The following is a 23514-nucleotide window of genomic DNA, read 5'->3' on the forward strand; positions in this document are numbered from 1 at the left end:
AAGATGACATTTGTGTGTTAAGGACCTGTGTCAGTCATGTCTCAGCTCATTCTGCAGAACCAATAAGTTCAGGAAACTCTTTTCCTGATGGTCCTTCCTGCCTATTTGTAAGTGAAGGAGTGAGAAGAGGTGCTCATCTACCCCAGCACACTGGATTGTAAGAACTCTGCTTTCAGATATGGAGGGGCAGCACTTCAAAGATAGGAGGCAAAACCCACAGATACTAAAATACATAATCATTAAAATTACATAAAAACAGAATAAAGGAGGTTTTGTGGTTGAAACTATTGCCTTTTCTTCCTCTTTAGAAATCTTTCTGCTTTTCTTCTCCATCACAGGCTTTAAAACACCAAGGTGCAGAGCACTTTTCCTTCAAGGGTAAGTGCATTCATGAGCCTTAGGGCTCATTAGGTGACGACATGTTGCAACGGTGATGGTTGGACCTCAAAATGTGAGACTGCAGTAAAACAGAGTGTGGGAAGGAAAAGAGAAGCAATGCATGAAGAGAGACTGGATGGCAAATAGAATTGTAATAAGCTTAGGAAACAAGTCTAACAAGAAGAAAGAGACATGTTGAAGCATGGATCTGATTGAAGACAATAGAGCAGAAAGCACAGCAAAATCAAAGAGACAAATTATCTCACAAAATTCTGACTGAATAGAAAGCACTCTTAAATTAACTTGTCAAACATAATAAAAAATTGAATGGGTATTTGGGCTGGTATTTCACCTAAGGCAGCAAAGTGCCAGGAGCAATTATGATTCATGTGTTTGTGAGTCAATTCTTCATCAGATAGATGGTAGAACAGAAACTATTTAACATGAAAATGTATTTTTGTGCTGATCTAAACAAACTGAAAAGATTTTCATTTGTTTTTCATGAGCAACACAGATGTTGTTTGGCAACTTCCATACAAAGCACCATAGATAAAAACCGTAACAGCACAGCGGAAATAGATGAAGTCTATTTTTTTAGCAGAACCAAAGATCTCCGAAGTTTTATACACTCTTTGCCAGGGAATGAGGGGAGATTAAATGAGTTTGGGATCTCTGTGTTTGTGTAGTTTCATCCATCTCACATGAAAACATAAGAAAAGCCTCTAGAGGTTTCTTTCTCATGCTGGAAAATCCAGTAGGCAGCATAGTACATTCTTTTAAACCCACTGAACACTTTAAATTTATTCAGTTGTACTGCAGATGTAAATCAGTAACAGAATAGTTAATATCAGAGTTTGCAATGCATGTGTAGCCCACACATGAGTTGCGGCACAGAAACTTCTGTTTTTTGATAGCTAAATGCTGTAGTCCTTGTACCAAACGCTTTGTTTCCACAAGAATTTGGAGAGTTTACATATATAAGTCATATTGTTTGTTCACCCAGAGCATAAATTGCACATTATTAGCCACAAATTAATTTTGGAGTGAAATTGACTCTACTGCCTTACTTTCTGCTCCCTAGCCTACACACATGTTCTTTCAATAAACCTGCAGACAGATAATGTGGCAGATAGACCAAAGACTGCTCTTGTATTACATGGTTGAGGGCCAGCCCTTTCTCAAGCACTATCACTGGAGACTATTTCATTAGCCTTAACTACATCCTCTTAATATCTCACTAAATAATTCATATGATTTTTCAGCCTCTTTGGCATTTAAGTCTTTGAATGCCGTACTAACAAACAACTAATGTCTCCCTTTAGATATCTCATAGCCAAGTGGTGTATATATTTAGCTGCTTTATCTTTCCTCATAAATTCAGCCATTTAATAATTGTTTTGCTGTTCTCTGGACTCATTCCAGTTTGGCACAATCACCTGTACACCAAGTTGCTCAAAACCAAACGTAATTTTAGGTATGGTCTCACCAGAACCATATGGACAGGGTTATACAACCTGTCTTCCCCATGACCTAGTGTCCTGCAGTTTGTAATTAAATTTTTCTTGCTGCCATATTGCACTGGAAAGTCATGTTAAATATCTCTTTCAAAATCTTTCTTATGGTATCTCTCTTTCTTTCTACACGTTTCTCCTTTTGTCCTCACTTGGCAGTAAGTCATTCCCCAGAAATTCTTGCACTGTATGTTTCTAGTTGTAATAACAGAATAATGGCTTAGGATACTAGTAGAAGATTTGATAATTCTGTGTTTATTTTACGGCTCTGTGGAAAATGAGTCAATATAAGTCTATGTTACTAAATGGTACTGTGAGCATAAGTGCATTTCACCACTGCAAAACAGCTACATGTGCTGATACTGGGACTGTTCAAATGCTCTGGAAGAAGTCTGTCTTTGTTGTCATGTTTTCAATTTCATTAAATATTTGAGTAGTATTTTCTGTCCTCTGCAGTATTTACCCCTCCCAATTTGTCTGAGATTTCATAGAATCTACTCATACATAGCTGACAAATACCTGCCTAAGCATGACTAGATAGAATAATAAAAATAAAAGGCATGTTTACAATGGAAAAGAAATTCACAAATGTCTGTATACCGTCCGAATGTCTGTTTCTCCAAATTAAAATTTCTGAGAACCACAGACTCATTAGTAATGAGTGCTGGTCTTGTGAAAGGCAGTAAAATTGTTCACATTGTTCTACAGCTTGCTGGGACTTAGAGTTGGATCTGTTATCCTTAAGAATGGCTACAGTGGGTGAGCTGGTTGTTCCTAGCAGCAACTGCCAAAGCATTAATGACCTCTTCTATCAAACGGGAGAACACTTCTGGTATTTATTTAGTAGGTGAACTCATGTCTACCTCAAGGAGCTGATATGCACAGTGTATATGCATCTGTGCACAGGGCTGTGAGGTTAAGAACTGGTTATCGGTATCCAAAAAGCATTTTAAGAAAAGTTGTTCTCTGATATCTTGAGGGGTACCAATTCTGGTTAGACAGTCAAGCCCATCTGCAGATGGGAGCTCTAGTTATCTAAGTCTACTTCACTCCTTTAAATAAAATCTAGTAATGTCACATGGAATTTGCAGGATCAACAGTTCAATGTCCAAGTGGAGACCACTGACAAGTGGTATCCCTCAGGGTTGGTATTGGGGCCAGCACTGTTTAACATCTTGGCTGGTGACATGGACATTGGGATCAAGGGCACCCTCAGCACTTTCAGTGGTGACATCAGTCTGTGTGGTGTCACACAGTTTGACAAGATGGAGGCAAGAGAAGCCATCAAGAAGGGCCTGGACAGGCTTCACACCAAGCTGTGTGAACCTTGTGAAGTTCAACATGACCAAGTGCAAGGTCCTATGCCTGGGTCAGAGCAACCCCAAGGACAAGTACTGGCTGGAGGATGAATAGATCAAGAGCAGTCTGAAGGACAAGGACTTGATGCTGGTGGATAAGAGACTGGACTTGAGCCAGCAATATGCACTTACAGCCCAGACTTCTGGGCTGCATCTAAAAGAGTGTGGCCAGCAGGATCTGCTCTCATTAGACTCCACCTGGAGCATTGTATCCAGTTCAGGGGTCACCAGGAAAGGAAGCAGGGCCGTGAAGATGATCAGAGGTCTGAATCATCTTTCCTATGAGGACTGGCTGAGAGAGTTGGGGCTGTTCAGCTTGGAGAGGAGAAGGCTACAGGGTGACCTTCTAGCACCTTCCAGTAGCTAAAGGGCCTACAAGAAAGCTGAAGAGGGTTTTTTTATATGGGCAGGTAGTGCTAAGACAAAGGGAAATGGCTTCAAACTGAAAGATTCTCTGGGACATATAGGCTGAGTCACTGGCACAGGTTGCCCAGAGAAGTTGTGGATGCTCCATCCCTCCAAGTGTCAAGGCCAGGCTGGATGGGGCTTTGAGCAACCTGCTGTAGTGGAAGGTGACCCTGCCCATGGTAGGAGGGCTGGAACGAGAACACCCTTCCAACCCAAACCATTCTATGACTCTATGACCTTGTAAGAAAAAATTAAATATTACATAAATTATAATGAAACCATGAAAAGAGAAAATACTGATCTCTAGTAAGTCTTTCCTTTTTGAATATTGAATGTTAATCCTTTTCATGGTGAGTTTCGCTGTTACCTGAAATGAAAGCTGCAGGTGCACATGGATGTTTTCAGGAAAAGGACAGCAGTTCTCTACACTGAGGAGGAACCATGGAGGTTTTTTGCCCATTATAGAACTAGTTTTTTATCATAGAGAAATTTTACATCCATGTTTTCAGTAAATAACTCTTGCTCTGGAAGTGCAAAGGTTTCATAATTAGCATGTCAAATACCTGCTGCAGTGGTTAGTTGCAGGTAGTGAGATTTTTTTCCTGCTGTCACACTGGACAGTTCAGCCACAAACAAGCCACTGCATGAGCCCCAAATGGCATATTTGAATGTAAAATATCACTGGTTTTGTTTATGTCACCATGGGTGTGAAGTCAGCATCAGCTACCATTTCTGCATTTGAACTTAAATGTTTTCTTTATCTGTGTTTATGCATGACAATGAGCATAAATTCAAAGATTTAAGTGCATCTTAATTTTCTACCTCTCCCAGCAAACAGCCTCTGGGGAGTTGTCAGTAGGTAAATGTGAGTAAAAGAACCCTAGGAGTAAAAAATATGGGCACATTGACAACTAAGTGTACTTTGGGCCCCTAATCTAGCAAACCATTGATTTAATCTTTTAACCCTAAAAATGGATCCTGTTACATGACTTTAACAGTGGCTATTCAAAAATGCTGGAACTAATATGTACCTCACATCCAAGAGACAGAAAACAGGCTTCCCTAAACTCTTCCGGATGTTGTGATGTTTAACTTCTGCTCATGCGTGTGTTAAAGGAATGCCTTGAGATCTCAGATAATGGGATGAGTAATAATCTGCCATTGTGTTGAAAATCAGGGGAAAATCTCTACTGTATTCTTAGCAAATTTTTCTTTCATTATCTGTGGGCTTTCACTGAGAATGTCTCCATAATCTCTTCTGTCAAATCTGGATTCACTAGCACAATGGCACAAGGTTTTAATTTGCTCAGAAGTTGCGCTGGCAACGGTCAAATGAAGAGACTCTTACCTGTCTGAACCAATCCCTGGTTTTGGCACATGGCGTTGGCTGTTGCTTCATTTGGAAATATCACAAATGCTATGTTTTGTAACTGACAGCCTAATTATTGTCTAGTGATTAGAGTTTGGCATAATCGACTGTCTCTTGAATTGCCTTAGCTGTTAATGCTTTGCACAAATATTTCATAACTCAAGATCATAAAATGAAAAGCTAAATTAATTCACAGGCGTGAATGGGCCTGAAAGGTTTTACCTTGACCACATTTTTCCAGCTGGTTATCCATTCCCAGTAACTCTCTCTTATTAGAGCATACGCACGTACTTTGAAAAAGGAAAGTTGTATTGCCAGCACCACTAAAACATAAACGTCTGTGCAAATGGTGCATGACATGTTTTATGTAGGCAGAAGCCTCCTCCTCCCCACTGGCCTTAAAAATGCTTTTTTGTTTCAAATTGTATAACTCTGTCAGCAGGTACAGATGTGCCAAGGGTCTGGCTTCGGCTGGGATGGGTTTTCTTTGTATCGGTTACAGGGAGCCCTGACAATGTCTCAGCTCTGCTGGCTCTGGAGGCTCTACTGTCATTTCCCGAGTGCAGCAGCACCTTTCCTGGATGCTTGTGCCCATCACTTCATCTATGAGCTGAACTCATGGCCTCAGATGTACAGACCTGATGCTTCTACCTGCTCCCACATCCCAGCGCTGCTGGTTCATGCAGGAGCAGATGTAGAGGCCTGTTGAAGAAGGGAGAGGCCGGCAAGGGACAGAGTGGCTGCCAGAAGGGCCTGGCTCTCAGAATGTCTCAGTGAATGTATGCATAGACCATGAAGAGTCCAGAACTGAAAGGAAAGACAAAGGGGACCCAATAAAGAGAAGAGGACTACAAATCCCTTGGGATCATCAAGGTTAGAGAATAGGCCCTGTGATGTTTTGCATGAGATGACTGATTTTGTCACCAAGAGCAATGGTTTGCTGTCAGCCCTTCATGAGGGTGGTGTTCTAGAGAAATCCTGTGTCAAAAATCACTTTGCAGCTCATAGGCTCAACCCCAACATTTGTCCACAAAATATTTTATCTCTAGGCTGTCCCAGGAAACTCAGCAAGCTACATTTTGTTCAAGGCATCAGCCCAAAACCAGAAGATTGAAGAGCAAGAGGGACGTGATTCCTCAGAGCTGCTCATGAAGAAAGACCTCATGCAATTACATCTGCAGTGACTATTGTTCTGCATTTCAGAAGTGAAAGCCAGGAACAGGTCAGAAACATTCCCTCCTATCTCCAGAGCGTCCTGGTGATCCAAGCCACCAGAAGCTGGAACACTAGTCTAATGATTGTCTCGTGGATAAATCCCTTGCTACGCCATCATAAAACCAACAGACCAAAAGAGAAACCATTGCCCCAGGAGATATTATTACCTTTCCTAATTAATTAATTAACATCACAATATTAATTAGGCTGGGTACACCTATTTCATGCATGTGAAGAGCTCTTTGCAGCTATGCAACCATTACCTTTGCCAACCATGCAGTTATGATAGAATTTATCAATTTAGGCATCACAATTCCAAGAAGAGACCTGGAATTTGGCCATTAGGAATGGCCAAATTTGGCCACCTGGAATAGGCTGGTGTGTGTGCAAAACCATTTCTTTTTCAAACTGACTGGACTTCAAAAAATAATGAGCCACTTTTAACCAAAGACTTCTGTTCCCTGTGAATGTGTGTCTGTCAGAACTCCAGTTCATAGAAATTACTCTCTTTTCTGCAAAATTACGAGGAAATCATTGGGCCTTGTTGCTACAGGAATTGATCACCTTTCCACACATCTCTAAGGACCTGCCAGCCTGAGCATCCAAAGCAGACAACAGAAGAGGACTGAGCAAGCAGGCAGATTTCTATCTCTGCATTGTGATTTTACCTTTCTCAAATACTGTAAAATAGAAGCACCAAAAACCAAGTATCAGAACCTGAACTTTTACTCTATTTTTTGTAGGCTGAACTGTTCTGAGACCTGTCTCTAGGGAGTGCTTATGTGTGGTCTAAAAATGGCCCAGGCTGCCAACACATCAAAAGGCAAACAGAGCAATAAAGGTTGGGTTATTTTTGTTTGTTTTGTTCGCTGTGCTTCATAAGAAGAGAACTATCTGGCTAACAAAATTATGTAAACCTGTTATGTGAATCCCCACTCAAATATAAAATCCAATTTCAGTTTGCAGAGTGATTAGTAGGTAATCAAAAACTTATTCAATTATGATTATTTGGACAACTTTCCACTCTTTCAGAGAATGCTAATAAATCATAGAGGTGCTGTGGATTTAAGCACAAATGATTAATGATGGCAGAAATCTGATCTCTCTTCTTCCCAGATTTGTCTTTAATTTTGGGAACAAGAATAATACCCTGTGCAAAATGTTGCTGTTCTGTATTTCCTGTAATCTACTATGGGCCACCCAAGGTTCTCTGGGATTCAAAGTGTACTGACAGCTGGAGTGGGTCTGTGTAAGTAGAGAGGTTTTCAGATGCTGAGTGGAGAAGGGACAGGTCACTCCTCTATCAGAGGTAGGGAAAGAGTCATAAGATTTACTCTGAGACATGGCCACAATAGTGAAACCATGCACTGCCCCTCTTTGAAGGTTGAATTTCCTTTCTCTTTCAACACAAGATTCAGGCGACCAAACAGAAAACTAAAAAACTGAAAAGAAAGATCTGCAGAGAAAGCTTCATAAAGATGCTCTAAAAATTGTTTAGCAAAGCCCTTGGCAATCCTTTGAAAAATAGCTAGCACATTCAAAGGGAATTAGGATGTGTTTCTGATGGATCACATAGGCTGGTAAGATATCTTGGCAATTTTTGTACACAAGCAGCAGTGCAACAGATGATAACTAGAATGGAACAGGCACACCTCTCTACTACAGCTTCTTCCCCCAGCCTCCACATCAAGAAGTATTCCATCCATCAAGATCAGTCTTGCTTTTTATAGCAACAAACATTATCCAAACATAAATATTTGCCCTTTAGCCATGACTCAGTCAAGAATCACTCCAGACTGTCGCTTTCACGTATCACAATTTCTCCCAATTGATTTACCTTTTGGGATGGGTGCAGGAGCTTAACATCCACCTTAAAAGTAAATAAAATTTAAAATGTTTTTGAAACAGCTCATTCCATCCAGGCATCATCAGTTTAGCAACTGAATGCCAGTGCATTTCAATATTTACCCCTACAGCTATGTAAGGCGGCAGCTAAGAGGAGCAGAAACTTTGGAAAATTTAATGGGTTGTTTTGGTTTTCTTTTTTTTTTGGCCTCAATCATTTAATGCTCCAAGGATTAATAACAGAAAACCCCCCAGTGTTTCAAATCTCACTTGAATGCGTTCCTGGGACGTAGACTATGAAAAGATGGGTCAGTAGTTCTCAAATAAAGCAATTGATGCAAACATTAAATGAGAGTCTTGTGCCTTACTGGAGTCCTGTAGGAAACTACTATTTAAGTACTTGAGATCTGCTAGGAACTAGCCAGTGCTGCTTCCTTAAAAAGCTGGATGGATATTCATCACTTCCTCCGTATGTGTAAACCTGGTGAAGGTGGGAAGATCACACATAGCCTGGATCCAGTAGGCAAATACAGTCATTAAGAGCACTCCTCTTCTTCATCCTTCAGCATTAAGGGATGGAAAGGGAAAGGCTCTGAACTTCTGGTATAGCTTGTATTAGCCAAAGAGTACTGCACAAAGTCACACACAGGGCTGTGAAAAATGAACCTGTCTCTTGTTTGTTTCCTAGAGGATAAAAATATACTTCACTGGAGAACATAGATTGCTAATAGTACTTTTTTTTATTGGTTTATTGGCAACTTGTTAAAACAACAATTAAAGAAATATACTGGGCTTGGTAACATCAGTGTAAATTATATTAAAGAGTAAATCTGTGCTTACAGCACTTGAATATCTGTACATTTGAAATAGTTATCATTTATACTGGTATCTTATCCTTATGGCTTTTGCTCACACAAATGGCTCTGCCATACTGATTTGAGGAACTTGCACTCTATCCATAGTTGTTATGTAGGTAAATATTGTGGTTTGAGTGCTAAAATGCACATAGTTGAAAAATAATTATCCATAGTGTTAGCCAAGAAAAACTTGGCAAGCAGTCTAATGGCAGAGAGTTGGAAATAGAACTGCCGTAAAGCACCTTTATTTTCTTAAATAAGTAGGATTAGATAAAATATGTCAGTCAAAGACATCTTTTCAATAAGAGTTAGGTAAAACTACCTTTTCTGCCTTAAAACAAGGCATATTTTCCTCAAATTTTGAACCGAATTAAACATTCAGTTTATAATTCTTTATTTCTCCTGACTTTTCTCTCAAGGAAGCATATTTTCAGTAGTATTAAATAAGACAGCTCACTTACGGTAAATATGAGAAAATATTCAAAGAAAATTAATTCCTGTGTATGCTGAAACAAGAATTGGACCTTAACTCTTATTTTCTAATTCCATTTAAACATAAGCAACCTCAGATTTAAAGTGTACATAAATAAATATTTATTACAGTTATTTATAAATATATAAGTGCAACAACATATTAGTATTAAATACTTCCTTTACTGTCCTCATTGAAAAACTCCCCTAGGTTCAAAAATTATTTGAATTAGGATAGTTTTGCAATTTTGACCTAATGTTCAATGGAGACATTCCTGGAACTAACGATCTGTTAACAACAATCTGTAAAATACAAAATAAAATATAAAATTCAACTAATGAGTTATTCACTGCAATTTCCTTTCCATCATTTTAAGAACTAAAATTGAAGCATTTTACCATAAATATTAAACAACCACTTCTTTTTAAAATGAAGCAATAATTTACTGATATGTGAAGTGAAAAAATTATGGATTTTTCACATGAAAAACATTCAGCATTTACCTTTCTGTCTTGATAGAATTGATAGAAGTGATTCAGAGATTTTCTAATGTCACATGCAAAAATTTTATATAAATTTTTCTTTACTGTAGCTCAAGGACCTTTTTTTTCTTCCTTGTACATTGTAAGACAAATAACATCAATTCCTAGGCAAACTTAGCTAAAATAAATATGTTTTTATATTTTGTGGAAGAAAGGGGTTACTTTACCACTATCGAATGCAGAGTGTCTCCAGTTTGTTATCAGTGCACAGTGAATGTTTGCCTTAAGATGAACTTAATACCAGGAACCTTACAAATGGGGAAATGAAAGCCAGGCACTGATAAAAATGTGCTGAAAATGTTCCTTTTGTCAAACACAGTGAAAGTGCGCTGTGCTTAGTGGTCTGTTTAGAGCTGGAGAGGATTACTCCATTTACAGCACGTTCTAGTTTAACTTCCTGGGACCCACTGAAAGCCTGGGAAAACTCAGGAGTTCTGGTGACAGACACTGGAGATCTGTTATCTTTTAAATGAAGTGTTTTCAGGCCATTCCAATCTGAATTTGTGTATCCAGGTCTTTTGGTTAAGCTCAGAGGAGATCCAGCTGGTGTTGTGGCAGTACAGACCTCCTCCATGTGCTCCAGTGCTGGTTTAGATAGTGCACCTGTAGGATTGAGAGGAAATTTCCCCCATCCCAACCCACTCCACCCCACTCTTTTGCTTTCAATCTTGACCTATCTTGTTCTGTTGAGATTGCCAAAAAAGGCTTAAGTCATAGTAGTGGTATTTTTTTTTCTTTGTGCAACCAAGAATAAAATTGAATCTACTAATTAATTCTATATGCAGCCTGGAGCAGTCACTAAACCTTGACAGGCTTTACCCCTTCCAGTTCAACTCAGTGATCTAAAGCCAAACAGTTCTGTTTCTCAATAGCAATTCCATCAACCCAGAAAAATTGGTTTTCTCCAACTATGTTACTGGGAAATAACAAAACACAGTGAAAAACCAAGCAAATACATTTTCTCTGCCTTTCAATTTAAAATGAGTGCTTTGAAAGAGTTAAATCAAAATATGACATAAGAATTTGTTCAACCATCTTGTCAGTTCTGTACATTTGCTTTGGAAATTTCAGGGATTTCCATCAATCAGCAGCTGCCTAGGCTGAATGAATTATAACTGCACGTCTGGAGTCTGAGCTCCTTTCCTTTGTGCTTATGCAGGTTATGCAGTCATACTGGTCTCCCCATCCCCTCTCCACATCCAAATGCTGTTCACTCTCCTTGATTTAATACTGATGGAACACCTTCTAATAAAAGTCCCAAAAGTGAAGAAATAGTTTAAAAACTCAATGATTCTTTTCAGTTTTGTGCTGAATTTAGGATAGCTCACAATAGAAAACTTAAAAATTCAAGTAAATTTAATTAAAACAAAACTATAAAAAAAAATCCCCACCAAAAAAACACAAATCAAAGCCTTTCTCATGAAAAGCAGCATTGCATTGTCCAAACTTTGATTGTATAAACCAAAACAAATCAACAAAAAAAAAAAGTTACCTGTAATTGATCCATGTGAACAGGGAGAGAATCAGCTTTTGCCCTCAGATCCTGAAGAGAAGCAGAACCAACATAGGGCAAGCTGAAGGAAAAGCCCTGCTGAAATGCTGGCTGCTGACAGGTGCCACTGGATCAGGGATGATGTGCCTAACTTCAGGCTACCATCCAAGGTCTATGTCCCTTATGGATGGGCCAGGCTTATGTAGTTCTGCCTCGTGAGCTCAATGGGGACATGCTCTTCAGGGAGCCTCCTCAAAGATTTAGTTTCACATCCACTGGGCCTCCTGAATGCCCAGGAACCTTTTTAAAATCGTAAGTATAATCAGAATCCTAGTACATGCATATAATTTTTTTTAATAGTTAACCTCTGTGAATCCCATTTCATAGTGCAGAAATGTCACCCCCTTGCTCCTGTGCCTATCAGATGACATGACCCTACACCTACTTCTGTCATTTGACGCAGTCAGGAAGAGCAGGGTCATTCAGAAGGTTGCTTTCCTGGGGCAGAGTCTCCAGCTTTGAAAATAAACATTTCTTGACGTTTCGTTTTGATAGTGACTCAAATGTGCTTCAACATTTGTCTAGTAACAGGAGATAATTGCACCAGGGTGAGACAGTCTCAGAGGACCCTTCTATTACACTTCTGGAGTTCCTGTTGGGATCAGTTTCTGACTCTTGATCTCCTCAGTGATCTGCCGTTCTGTGAAGTTTCATGCAGCACAACAGATGCAAACAATCTACATTCACCAAAGACCTCAGTCGGAATAATATTTTCTTTTTGCATTTTGTTCTATCTATAAATCTTTACATGGAAGCTTTCAGAAAAAAAGGAACAACCATCAACCAAGTAAAGTTGTATGACATCTGAATCACCTACTTATTTTGTTTCAGATTATACATCCTACTGCTACAATATGAAAGTAAGCAAATTTAAAAAACCACACCAAGCTAAGTCAGTGGTTACTGTATACACTCATAGGGTTTTTGTACCATCAAATATGACCTAGAGACTTTAAACAAAACTCTGTCATCTGTATTCATCATGCTGTTTGTCAGAATGGTAGCCTTATCAAAGTACAATTTTTTTAAGGGAAGGTTGCTGGCCGATCACTCAACTCCTAGCCTGTAGGCAGCTTTTTTTGTCTGGATTTAGGTCTTTATTCTCTCCAGCTATACGGATTTGAAGGAATTTAAACACTCACCAATCTAAGTCTCAATAGGTTTCAGAATTTTTCTAACATTTAAGTACATTAAGCAAGTGTCTCCAGGGAAAATGTTGTGTTTATGTTGTACTGTACTATATCTTGAAGATTGCAGCATGTTCCCTGTCCTGTCTTCCTATGATTACATGGTTACGACCAGATCATCACCCAACCTCCACTTTGTTCTTAATTTCCTCTGGAAGTTCACTCCATATGAGAATGAGAAAAGAGAACAGATCTGAATTCACTTCAATGTCTGGCTGTTCTTGGGTCAACCTAAAAAGGCAGATGTGCTATATTTTATGTTTGGTTATTTTCCTTTTCCTTCCATGGGATTCTAGCAAGAATCCTTAACAATGATGTTCAAAGGAAATCTTGATGCCCTCCTGATTTTGCTGATATGCTTTGAAAATAAGAAATGAAACAAAAAAATGTACATTCTTAAGTAAATGTCTATAATGTTCTACTGACAATGTGATCTTTATTAATCTTTATTAATTGCTACCTGGTTTAACACAACAAGAGTGCAGTGTGAAGTAGACATGTTCACAACTTTGGTAGGTGGGTTGGCACAGGTTTTTGGAACTGTAGGGGTGTAATGAGGTGACATATCCAAAGGCTTTATACTTAAGTTGTGTTTCCATGTGGATTTAAAATGTATTCAAACATCTTGAATAAACTGAAAGAGCAGCCCTCCTTAACACATTTGGCACTTTAGATGCAATTAGAAACCAAAATCTAAAAAGATTTCTTGAAACAATTCTAAACTTCAAAAAACCAGTACATTTTGGAGGTAGCTGTAGGAATAAGAAAGGTTCAAGGGTTATAGGAAATTTCTGCAGTTACCATCCCTTTCAAACTTCTGCACAGCAAATTCTTTCACCACTTTAGCCAGCGTTGTTATCTCACTTCATACAGAACACTCAAAAGAGTTAATAAACCAAGTTTTATTCATCTTGTCCTTCTTTAATGTCAACATTAGGTTTTGGTATAGAGATGAATCAAAAGGTGTTTGTCTGCCAAGAATTGAGTCCAGAGTTCTGGATTTCTTCCACAACAGCAGATAATTTTCCTCACACTTCAAGCATATGCTCTATTTTAAGTATTAGTTTCCCCTACTGCAGAAATTCAGAGACATGTAGTTACGTCCTTTCAATATAAACAAGCATGCTGATTTGCAGATTTTAAAATAAATTAATTAGAAATTCATCTATACCCAAGTATTCTGAACTTGCAACCAGCCTCTATTTTTCCCACTGTCAAGCCCCAAATTGACACCCTATTTTTGAGAAATGTGGATGTGGATTTAAACTTTGCATCTCAAGCTCATTCCTGGAGTTAAATTGAATGTGCAAGTCTATCCACACAGGACTGAATATCTCACACTGGAGCAAATCAGAGGTAACTGTACTGAGGTCAGTGGAACTGACCCCAGTCTCATAACTTCTGTACCCATTGAATTTCACTTACTTCAGTGAAGTTGATTTTGATATGCACTGACTGAATGAGTTTAGTTTGATCTCGTTTTGTTTTGACTTAAGTAGGAATCCCAACACAGCTATGCAGAAATAGGATGAGATTTTTTTTTCTGCTAAAAGTGCTGCTTAAATTCCTTTAAAATAAATAATTGAAAAGCTTTGTATTGTCTCTATATAGAAATGCGTGCTGCTAGCTAAGAGAGTAGATAAATGTTTTGCAGCATTAAATAATTTTTTACATTTCAATCATCTGGAAGATTTCCATATGTCATATTTACACTCACTTCCTATTTAATGCAATACAGATTTTCTATATGCATCAACCTTGAGAGAAAATAACATATGGAGAAATGTATGTAGCTATTTTGTTTAACGAAATGGCATTCTTTTGTTTTACAAAAGAATTTTAATGGAGAGAGTGCAAGACCCTGAAACATGACAGTGTTTCACTAAATCAACTTTTTTTTCATTTTGTTGCCCAGCTCAAGCTGTGAAATAGACCAAGGAAATGTAAAGGTTTCACGTGTTCCATCCAAATCAAAGATTTATCAAGTTCAGTAATCACAATGAATGAACATGAAGTTATAGAATCATAGAATTGTTTAGGTCAGAAAAGAGCTTTTAGATCATTGTGTTAAACCATTAACCCAGTACTGCCAAGTCCACCACTAAACCATGTCCCACAGTGCCATATCTATATGTCTTTTAAATCCTCTCCCTGTTCCAATGTCTGACATCCCTTTCCATGAAGAAATTTTTTCCAATATCCAATCTAAATCTCTCTTGGCACAATTTGAGGCCTCTTGTTACCTGGGAGAAGAGATTGACCCTGACCTCACTAAAACCTCCTTTCAGGTGGTTGTAGTGAGGGATGAGGTCCCCCCGAGACTCCTTCAGACTAAACACCCTGAGCTCCTTCAGCTGCTCCTCATCAAACTTGTGCTCCAGACTCTTCCCCAGCTCTGTTGTCCTTCTCTGGACACACTCCAGCAGCTCAGTGTCTTTCTTGTAGTGAGGGGCCCAAAACTGGACACAGGATGTGGCCTCGCCAGAGCCGAGTAAAGTTGTACTTGAATACTTAATATTCAAGCTCAAGTATCCTGAAGTGCTCTTTTTGTGGGCTTTGTGATGGCCTTAAAAATGCCTTGATGGTTAAAATGAGCAGCAGCACTTTTTTCTGTTGAGGAAAAGAGGATTATTTTAGGGACTACAGCAGATGACAAGATAATGAATATATGAGCTTCCGAAAAAAAATTTGGAGCCATATTCTACCCCAGTTGACTGTACAATTCTACTGGATTGTATAAATCAAGATTTAGCCTATAGTGTATATCGAGGCACCTTGAACTGAATGAAGTATTGTGAACCCCCATGATTAGAAATTAAAAAAATGCAAAGAACTGTGTCTGTAAAAAGGTAATAGCCTTGTAAGGTAGTAGCTTTATAAGTCAACCACCATGGTCAAAGCTGCTGGAAGTAAATACAGCTCCTATAGAAACATCTGGGTGACATTCATCATGTTTCACAGAAAGTAAGCAGGGCAGAAAAAGAGTCCAAGTCCTCTCTTACTACTGTTCTAAGGAAAGCCGACATTTCTGGGCTTGGCTGCCCTGGCTTTAATGCGGAATGTCTGGAGACATACCAGTAGCCTTTCAAGATGTTCGCTGTCAAGAAGCTTGACAGAATAACAGTCAAATTTCTATGTATTTGGGCGGGGTGTAGACTCAGGGCGAGGGTGGGTGTGTGGGGGTGTGTTCAGCATCCTGTCCCTGTTCACATTAATTACTGCATCATCAAAAACCAGCCGATTAATTTGCTGCTGAATATTTAGGCAAGAAGACTTCTTTTCACAAAAGAGAATGTTATAAAATACCCCGCCAGTGCCCAGTTTCTACACTGGAGCAACACTTATTTGCGAGCAAAATATGCTGAAGGCTTGAAAGTGAGAATAACTAGTCATGCAAGAAGACTCTGATTCCACCAGACTCCTGGGAATTGCACCTCCGGGTAGTCTGCTGTTTGCTATTAGAGTTGCCATCCTGGGCTAAGGGCAGATTAGAGGGGTCAAAAACAAGCTTCAAACACATTGTGTAGTTTATGTAACAAAGCAAACACATTTGAACTCCACTCACTCTTCCTTAAATAACAAAGAAAATGTTTTTGTGTTCTTAACTGTTTATTAGTATCAGAAAAAAGACCAATGCTGGTGATGTGGGGAAGGACAGCTGGGATCTGGAAGCAGATAAACAATATGTCCCTGATGCTTTACAATGCTGCACACCTTGCAAGGAGTAATAAGACCCAAGCTGAATGATACACCTGCATTTGCACTGTGTTAAGCTTCATTTTGAGATAGTGCCTCAGGTTCCTCATGCTTAGTAATTTCCTAAGCCTCCTTTTTCTTGCATGATGTAAATACAGCTTACATAAAGTATTAGTCTTCTTGCTTGTTCAGGGCATGCAGGAGAAGGTATTTCTCTTTCGTGTTGAGAGGGCTTCCCACCTCCTTAATTTTAAAGTTTTATTTCGAGCAAAAATCTTCTTCAAACCCATTGTCTTGATTGTGGTTTTTCATCAAATTATTGTTCTGAGCTAAGTCACTTAACCACTGTCTAAGCTGACTGGAAACTTTTGGAAGAACAGTTCCTGAACTGAAAAAACCTGGCCTCTGTTAAAAGTTTGCAACAAAGTCCAAGGTAACTTGCTACTGAATATTTTGTGTGATGCTTAAGATTCCATATGCACCTCCTCAAAAAACAGCTAATCACCAGTTATTGTTTGCATGGCTGCGCCAGTGAAGACAGGTCACACTGAAACACGAACACAAACTTTATATATCTAGACACTGCTATGTGCTGCTATCTCTGTAGATTATGAGCATTTACTTGGCACTGCCTGCTACTGTTGATATGATGTGGTCTTTACTCCCTTCCCTATATTCTGTATGCAAGCAGCTAATCAGTCTGACCCTTTGCTGAGTGAGCTGACAACTGCAAGAACCAGATGTTAAGTTCTACAATTTATTTTTCCAGGAGGGTCATTTAGGTCTCTGATTTGTTTCCTAGCTAGCTCTTCTTAAGTCTTTTATCTGCCTTTTTGGCTGATTTCCATCAAAACAATAAAGCATTTATAAGTCTCAGTTTCCGCATAATCATCATCTCTCACTGCAATTCCAAGAAGTCCCCAGTGTAATGATGTGAGGGTTTTATTTTCCTTGCGAAAGCTGTGAATGAGGTACAGATTTTGTTATGTCAGATACAATATTCATATCTTGTTTATAACTGCTCAAAAGAACATACTGTGAAGCTTCATTCACAGAATTGACATTTCAAATTTATCAGAACAAGACTTACACTCTGATGTTTGTACAATTACAAAAGTTATCTCTGATGGGTGGAGGAACAAGTTTGTTTTGCGTGGAGTGAATCCATCCAAGTCTCCACGGGGAGCAAAGAAAGGACACAAAAACCTGGGATAGCCTTTTCAATCATACTGATAACAAGCAGTCACACTGAAAACACTGGGGAAAAAATAAATTAAACACTGCACATTTTCCTATCAAGGCTCCTTATCATTTGCTTACTTTCACCCAGAGATTAAACAGAACAAACTTTCAATAAATATATATATATAAACTCTCTTGAGATGGAGAAGTATTCAAACTCCATATATTCTGGTTTTACATGAAGGAAAGCATGGAAAAAGATAATATTGCCTGTTATATCAACACTTATTACAATATCTAACAGAATTTACACCTTCAATATCTAACAGTACTTGCACCTTCAAATTACTGCTGCCTCTTTAGTAGATTTGCTTCCCTCAAGATTTCAACTACAATTCTCTCTTTTGCAGTTCTGCTATGAAGAAGTACCTGGTTCTAATAATTTCTTAAGTTACTTTTCAATCCCTCATACTTATACATGTTTTCAGGAAAGACTTTCAATTTGTTTTCCACGTAAGTTTGAAATTGCTGTTTTTCTACTGTAGAATTTTGAGGGTGTCTAGAATTCAAATGAGGGTTGGGTCTTATGAAAGATTTTCTGCACACACCTCATTTTTAAATAAATGCTTCAAGTGAATGACTCAGAAAACATCCTTTAAGTCTTGTTAAAGGAGACTCAAGATATGGCATGTTTGGCATAGTTTTCCATACAGCCAAATGGTGGTACTATTCTAGTATACAAACAGTACTCAAAAATACATTAGTTGTTCTTCCAGCCAAGCAGACATTAGAGGAATTCAGTGGTTCAGATGAAAATCCTGGTTCAGAAAGTCCAAGAACTCTCAGTTGCCAGCAGCAGACAGGGTGTATTACAGAATAAACTTGTTAACACCTCACCCCTTTATAAAATTCTTCCTGTGCATTACTGATTATTGTCAGAGATGAGCTACTGGGTAGAGAGGCTTTTTGTTGAATCACTCCAGTTGGAATTATTTAAATTTTTTGCTTGGGAATGTTACCCTGTTAGCATTATTGACCTTCATTTGCACTGCTGGGTTGATGAACTTTGGTTTGGGAACAGTGTACAGACCCAAATAGTCCACTCACAACAATGTCCAAAATTTGTAGCTATGTCACCCACAAGCAGTCAAAGATGCACTCATTGTTGTACAAAGCTCAGAAGACACCGACTACTCCAAAGTAATAAAATCCAAGAAAATGAATTCTTCTCCAATTCGTCATGATAACTGGAATTTCTTTTCCACAGTATTTGAGGACTTATGTACCCCCTTCACTTGAATAAACACATAACCATGGAATCATAGAATCAGGCTTAAACAGTGGTGCTGGTAGTGACATGCAGCATCATTTTGTCTAAAAGACATTTTCAGATGTCAAGGTGCATGTCTTCTGTGAATGTAAGCTAACCTCTTTTGCTGGCATGGATTCAAGTGCATCATGTTTTTTCAGTCCTTGTTAGAGGTTGTGTGTTTTCCACATTCATGACTACTGCAATCATGCTGTTAGAGCAGTGTTGTTGGCACTGCTGAGTAATGTCCCTGAAGAGATCGTCCTTTCTCTAGGGATGACAAGATTAAAAGAATTTGAAGGAGAGAAAGCAAACAGTGATGAAAACTGAGCAATGGGTACAAAACTCAGAATTACAATGTCAGCCACCTAATTCAGAAATATACCACAATAATTAATTAACGGCATCTTTTCATACAAGGAAGTGCATGAAAACTAACAAAAGAAAGATTCTGAATGCTTCTGTCACAGCTCTGGTAGTGTTCTGTCACAGGTCTAGTATTTAAGAGAATTCACGAACTAGTATTTTTCTCACTCTTAAGTGCCAACTATGACTGTTGAACAGGAACCCCAGTGGCATCAGCCAGGTGATGGGACATTCAAAACTCAGTGTGAATTCTCCCCAGGAGATTACTCTCCTGTGTTTGGGTAGGTTGACTTCCTGGGAATTGATTCCTTAATCTTCAAACCATTTTCACTCTTTATTTCCCTCTGTTCATTCCACCTGGATAAAAAATATGTTGCTCTATTTAAAACATTTGGGTTGTTTTTCTAAGATCCTGCCATTTCACATGAGAGAGGGATCGTATGTATAAATCTTACATGACTTTTCTTACTATGTAGGTCTCAAGCACTTTTAGTGATGCCAGCAGCTTTCTATCCTTAGTTCAACAACAGAAAGGAAGTGGCTTTACCTGCATCCTCTTCTGATGTACAAGTGTTAAGGTAGCTTCACAACCCTCTGTGCTGCTGTTTGATATTACACAGGCTGTGTTCGTGGGTCAGCATAAGGAGGCAGTATTCCCCTAATGCTCATCCTTTCCAAGTTGTACTGGAAGCTGCTAAAGCTTGCTTGTACAAATCTGCTTGCATCTCTGCCTGGGCCTTTGCTGACATATTTTTCTGTCTCCAGCCGATAAGGCATTCCAAATTGAAACTGAGGCATTCAAACCTCAGTATGAATTTTCCCCAGTAGACAGTTTTACTCCGTAGTCAGCTCTATATGCCAGCAAAATTTTGAAGTTTAGACCATGCATTGACTTTAGTGTAGAAATACAACACTATCACTTATTCTTTAAAAATTCTTACTTTTGTTTATTCAGTCACTAAGGTCAAATCTACTGCAAGTTTTACCCTAACTGAAGAAGCCATCAGGGAACTTACTTTGATTTTGTTGTTTTACAAATCATGAGAGAAGCCTTGAACACTAAACAGATTTCCATAACCAGAGAAATTGATCGTAGCAGGTAATAGTGAAATACTATGAGAAAATTATTAATATACTATATAACTTGATGCCAATGGATACGTCACATACTCACTTTTGGTTACTAAAACATTCTATTCAGCAAATAAATAATTTGACTAAAGTGTTAAAGTAAATCATGGCCCATATAAAGTCCTGACTTCAGGGGTGAATAAGATCAATCTCTTAGTTCAATACAGTTTCGGAAAAAAATATTCTTGTAAATGCCTAATTAGTAAAAAGTTTTTATGAGTAAAGTGGTCTTATACAGTATCAGCAGATATATAAATCTTAGTATTACTATTGCATCAATCTTATTTTTATCTAGAATCCTTTTCTCTGTATTTGTAAAACTTGACAAAAAGAAACCATGATTGAATTTGTGTAGTTTGGTCTTAGTAACACGGTGAGAAATATTTCCTAAATTCTGCAGAGTAAGAAAGAGACAGGATGAGCATCTAGTGTGGCTTTTGTTTCTGAGTAGCAGCTCTTGGTATAGTTCTGGAGATTATGATAAGCACTTCTTTATTTTTAATGGGTTAATTAATCTTTGGCACCCTTTGCTGCCTCTTAGCAATCATGTTAGTAAGCATGAGCAGGCCTTTGACTGATGCTCCTCTTGGCCAGCATGACTTCACAGAGGAAAGGGAAAGGTTTGCTATCTCTGTTCATGAAGAAGTCTTCAATATGAGTATATGAAATTAAATATAGTAGATATGTATGACTCAGAAAGACTAGGGTAGATTTATTTTTTAATATGTAAATGGACTGCTTGCATTTTGAGTTACAGTCATCTCTGTTAAAGCTTTTTCTGTCTGTTTCCTGAGCTGAGTTACACACAACCAGCTGCCTTCTCCTTTTCTGAAGTGGCCTATATGCAGATGCCAATTGCTAGTCAGCGTAAATTTCCACTTTAAATTACACAAACTACCAGTTGTCTCAGAGTTTTTCTTACCATGGATGGCAACATACACATGCTCTATTCCACTCCCTGAATTCAGTGGCATTGCATGAGGAGGGACAGAGCAGTGTTCTGTAACTGAGTTCAGCTGCAAGGGGGTTTTCAAAGAATCACAGTCAAATTCATCCCTGGAGTTGATTATAAATTTCAAATGCTTTTCCAAGGTACATGAGAGAACAAACTACTGTAAGTCTGTAAAATAGCCATAAATCTTGTAAGAAACTTCTTCTTTTATCTGCAGGGTATCAAATAATTGTTCCTAGACTGTTATGTTTTTGTGTATGAAGAACTGTTATGTATAAAGAGCTGCCATATGCCTTTAATTAACATTATTTTGATTTTAGATTAAAACAACAAAATAAGGAACAATGCAAAGTTTCCATGAAAGACCACAATATCTGTATTTCTTTATCTTTAGTGAACTATGTAAGAAAGTGTGTGCCTCTGTCTTTTCTTTGCTTAAGTAAGAAAAATAATAGAAACAATCCAAAGGCTAAATATTTGTTTTGACTTTGCAACTTAAGTGAGGAGAAACTTCAGGTTACAGCTATCCACTTTCCTGAACCAATTCATTCTACCTCACTTGTAATCTATAGTGTAAATCTTAAATACAGGAAAAAAAAAATATTCTGAAAGTTGTGACAGCTATTTCATGTTGCATGACGGTAAAGAAGTCATGTTAAATATGAATATATTAATATTTATATCTTTGTCAGAACGCTAGCATGCTGCCTAAATGGGAGTGATTACAACTGGAATGTTTTCACTTTGTGCCTTTGCCAGGTGTACATGTCAGAGGAAGAAAATGACATGAGACCATGTCATAAAGTATGCTACTTTTCATGGCAGATTTTAGAAATCTGTTGAAAGAAAGCTAAACTTTTCATGTTAGAGAGAGAAAATAGCTACAGGAGCCAATTAAAGGATCAAACCACTTTCTTAAAATGTGCCAGACACTACACAACATGCACTAAAACATGATTTTCAAGAGGACATGAAGAATTGTTATTCGAAATGCCAACTAAACCACCAAAAGCTTCCAGTCCTGTTATGACATTCTTCCTAATTAAAGTTTATGATCCATTTGGGTATAATCTTCATTATTTATGAACAGCAATATGTGATTGAAAGCCACCGTTGCAACCATTTAGGTAGAGAGCTGTTTTGCTTGAATCAATAGGAACCACAAAGAAAGTACAACTTCTCTTTAAGGGATTGAAGGATTGTGCATCTATCACAGACAATTGCTCTGTTGTCCTAGATATCATCTTATAAAGAATTGCAATACTCCCACTGACAAAACAAAATAATAACTTTAAATTTTAACAGCCAGTTTTGACAGTGCAAATAATGTATAACCTTTACTGATCAGAAAATCTCGTAGTATTCTAGAATAATTATCAGGTCTGAAAAGAAGTTGGGCTTATTTTCTTTATCTTTCTTTATCCACTATTCTGTGGTGGATGGTGGACTGCAGCCATGCTTTTAGAGGAAAATAGTATCTTTAAGAGCAACTTTCATGAGTAGAAGAAGCAATCAAGGCTTTGGGTAAGTGGTTGAGTTTTGATTTATTGGAAGAGTTGTTATGGTCATAATGAATTTGGTCCAGTGAACAGCTCAGTGAATTTGAAGGACACTTTTAAACCAAAGTAAAGACTGAAAACTGGATCAAGCTTGCAGCGATCTAAATTAAATAAAATATTTTTGAAAAAAAATTGTTGTACTTGCTTGCTAGATTCCTATCAGTAGACAGTCTGAATTTGCCTTTGTAATATGTTTTACAATCTCAGAGAGGTTCATTTATCACTGTGTATTTAAATTGCCTGAAAACAGTAATTTCATCCAGTAACAGTTTAAGTTATCTGGTTTCTTTTGTTATTTTCATATGCCTCTCCAGACTGTAAACTCTTTCATGGTTTCAAATTCATAGCTGAAGTTACAAAGCTTCTTTTATCCGCTTACTCTATTACCCTGATATTGGAGTGCCTATTAAAAGCAATAAAACTAAAACTACAGACCTTGAGACTCCATCTTGACTATACTTATGTTTGTATTTTCACTAGCTAGGAGCCCATACTTCTCCCAAATACACTTTAGAAATTACAGCTTATCATATTCAGTTGCATGTACTGAACTTGTTGATAGGACTGAGTTCTTATTAAAATAAATAGGAGGAGTTTGTACTATAACTATTTATGCACACATAAA

General features: G+C 38.0%; 1 long non-coding RNA gene across 2 annotated transcripts in view; it reads right to left on the reverse strand.

Moving 5' to 3' along the window:
* LOC120325172 overlaps positions 1-23514 on the reverse strand; it is a 77081-nt gene that overhangs the window by 25833 nt on the left and 27734 nt on the right. Inside the window, exon 3 of one of the 2 annotated variants that reach the window (XR_005567061.1) lies at positions 15133-15304. The exons of the other annotated variant lie outside the window; for it this stretch is intronic. This is a non-coding gene — a long non-coding RNA (uncharacterized LOC120325172). Of the gene's footprint in view, positions 1-15132; positions 15305-23514 lie in introns of those variants that run through there. 2 annotated transcript variants of the gene reach the window in all.

The sequence above is a fragment of the Pipra filicauda genome, unplaced genomic scaffold, assembly GCF_003945595.2.
Source record: "Pipra filicauda isolate LSUMZ 115617 unplaced genomic scaffold, ASM394559v2 scaffold86_size2582843_pilon, whole genome shotgun sequence".
Classification (NCBI taxonomy): Eukaryota; Metazoa; Chordata; class Aves; order Passeriformes; family Pipridae; genus Pipra; species Pipra filicauda.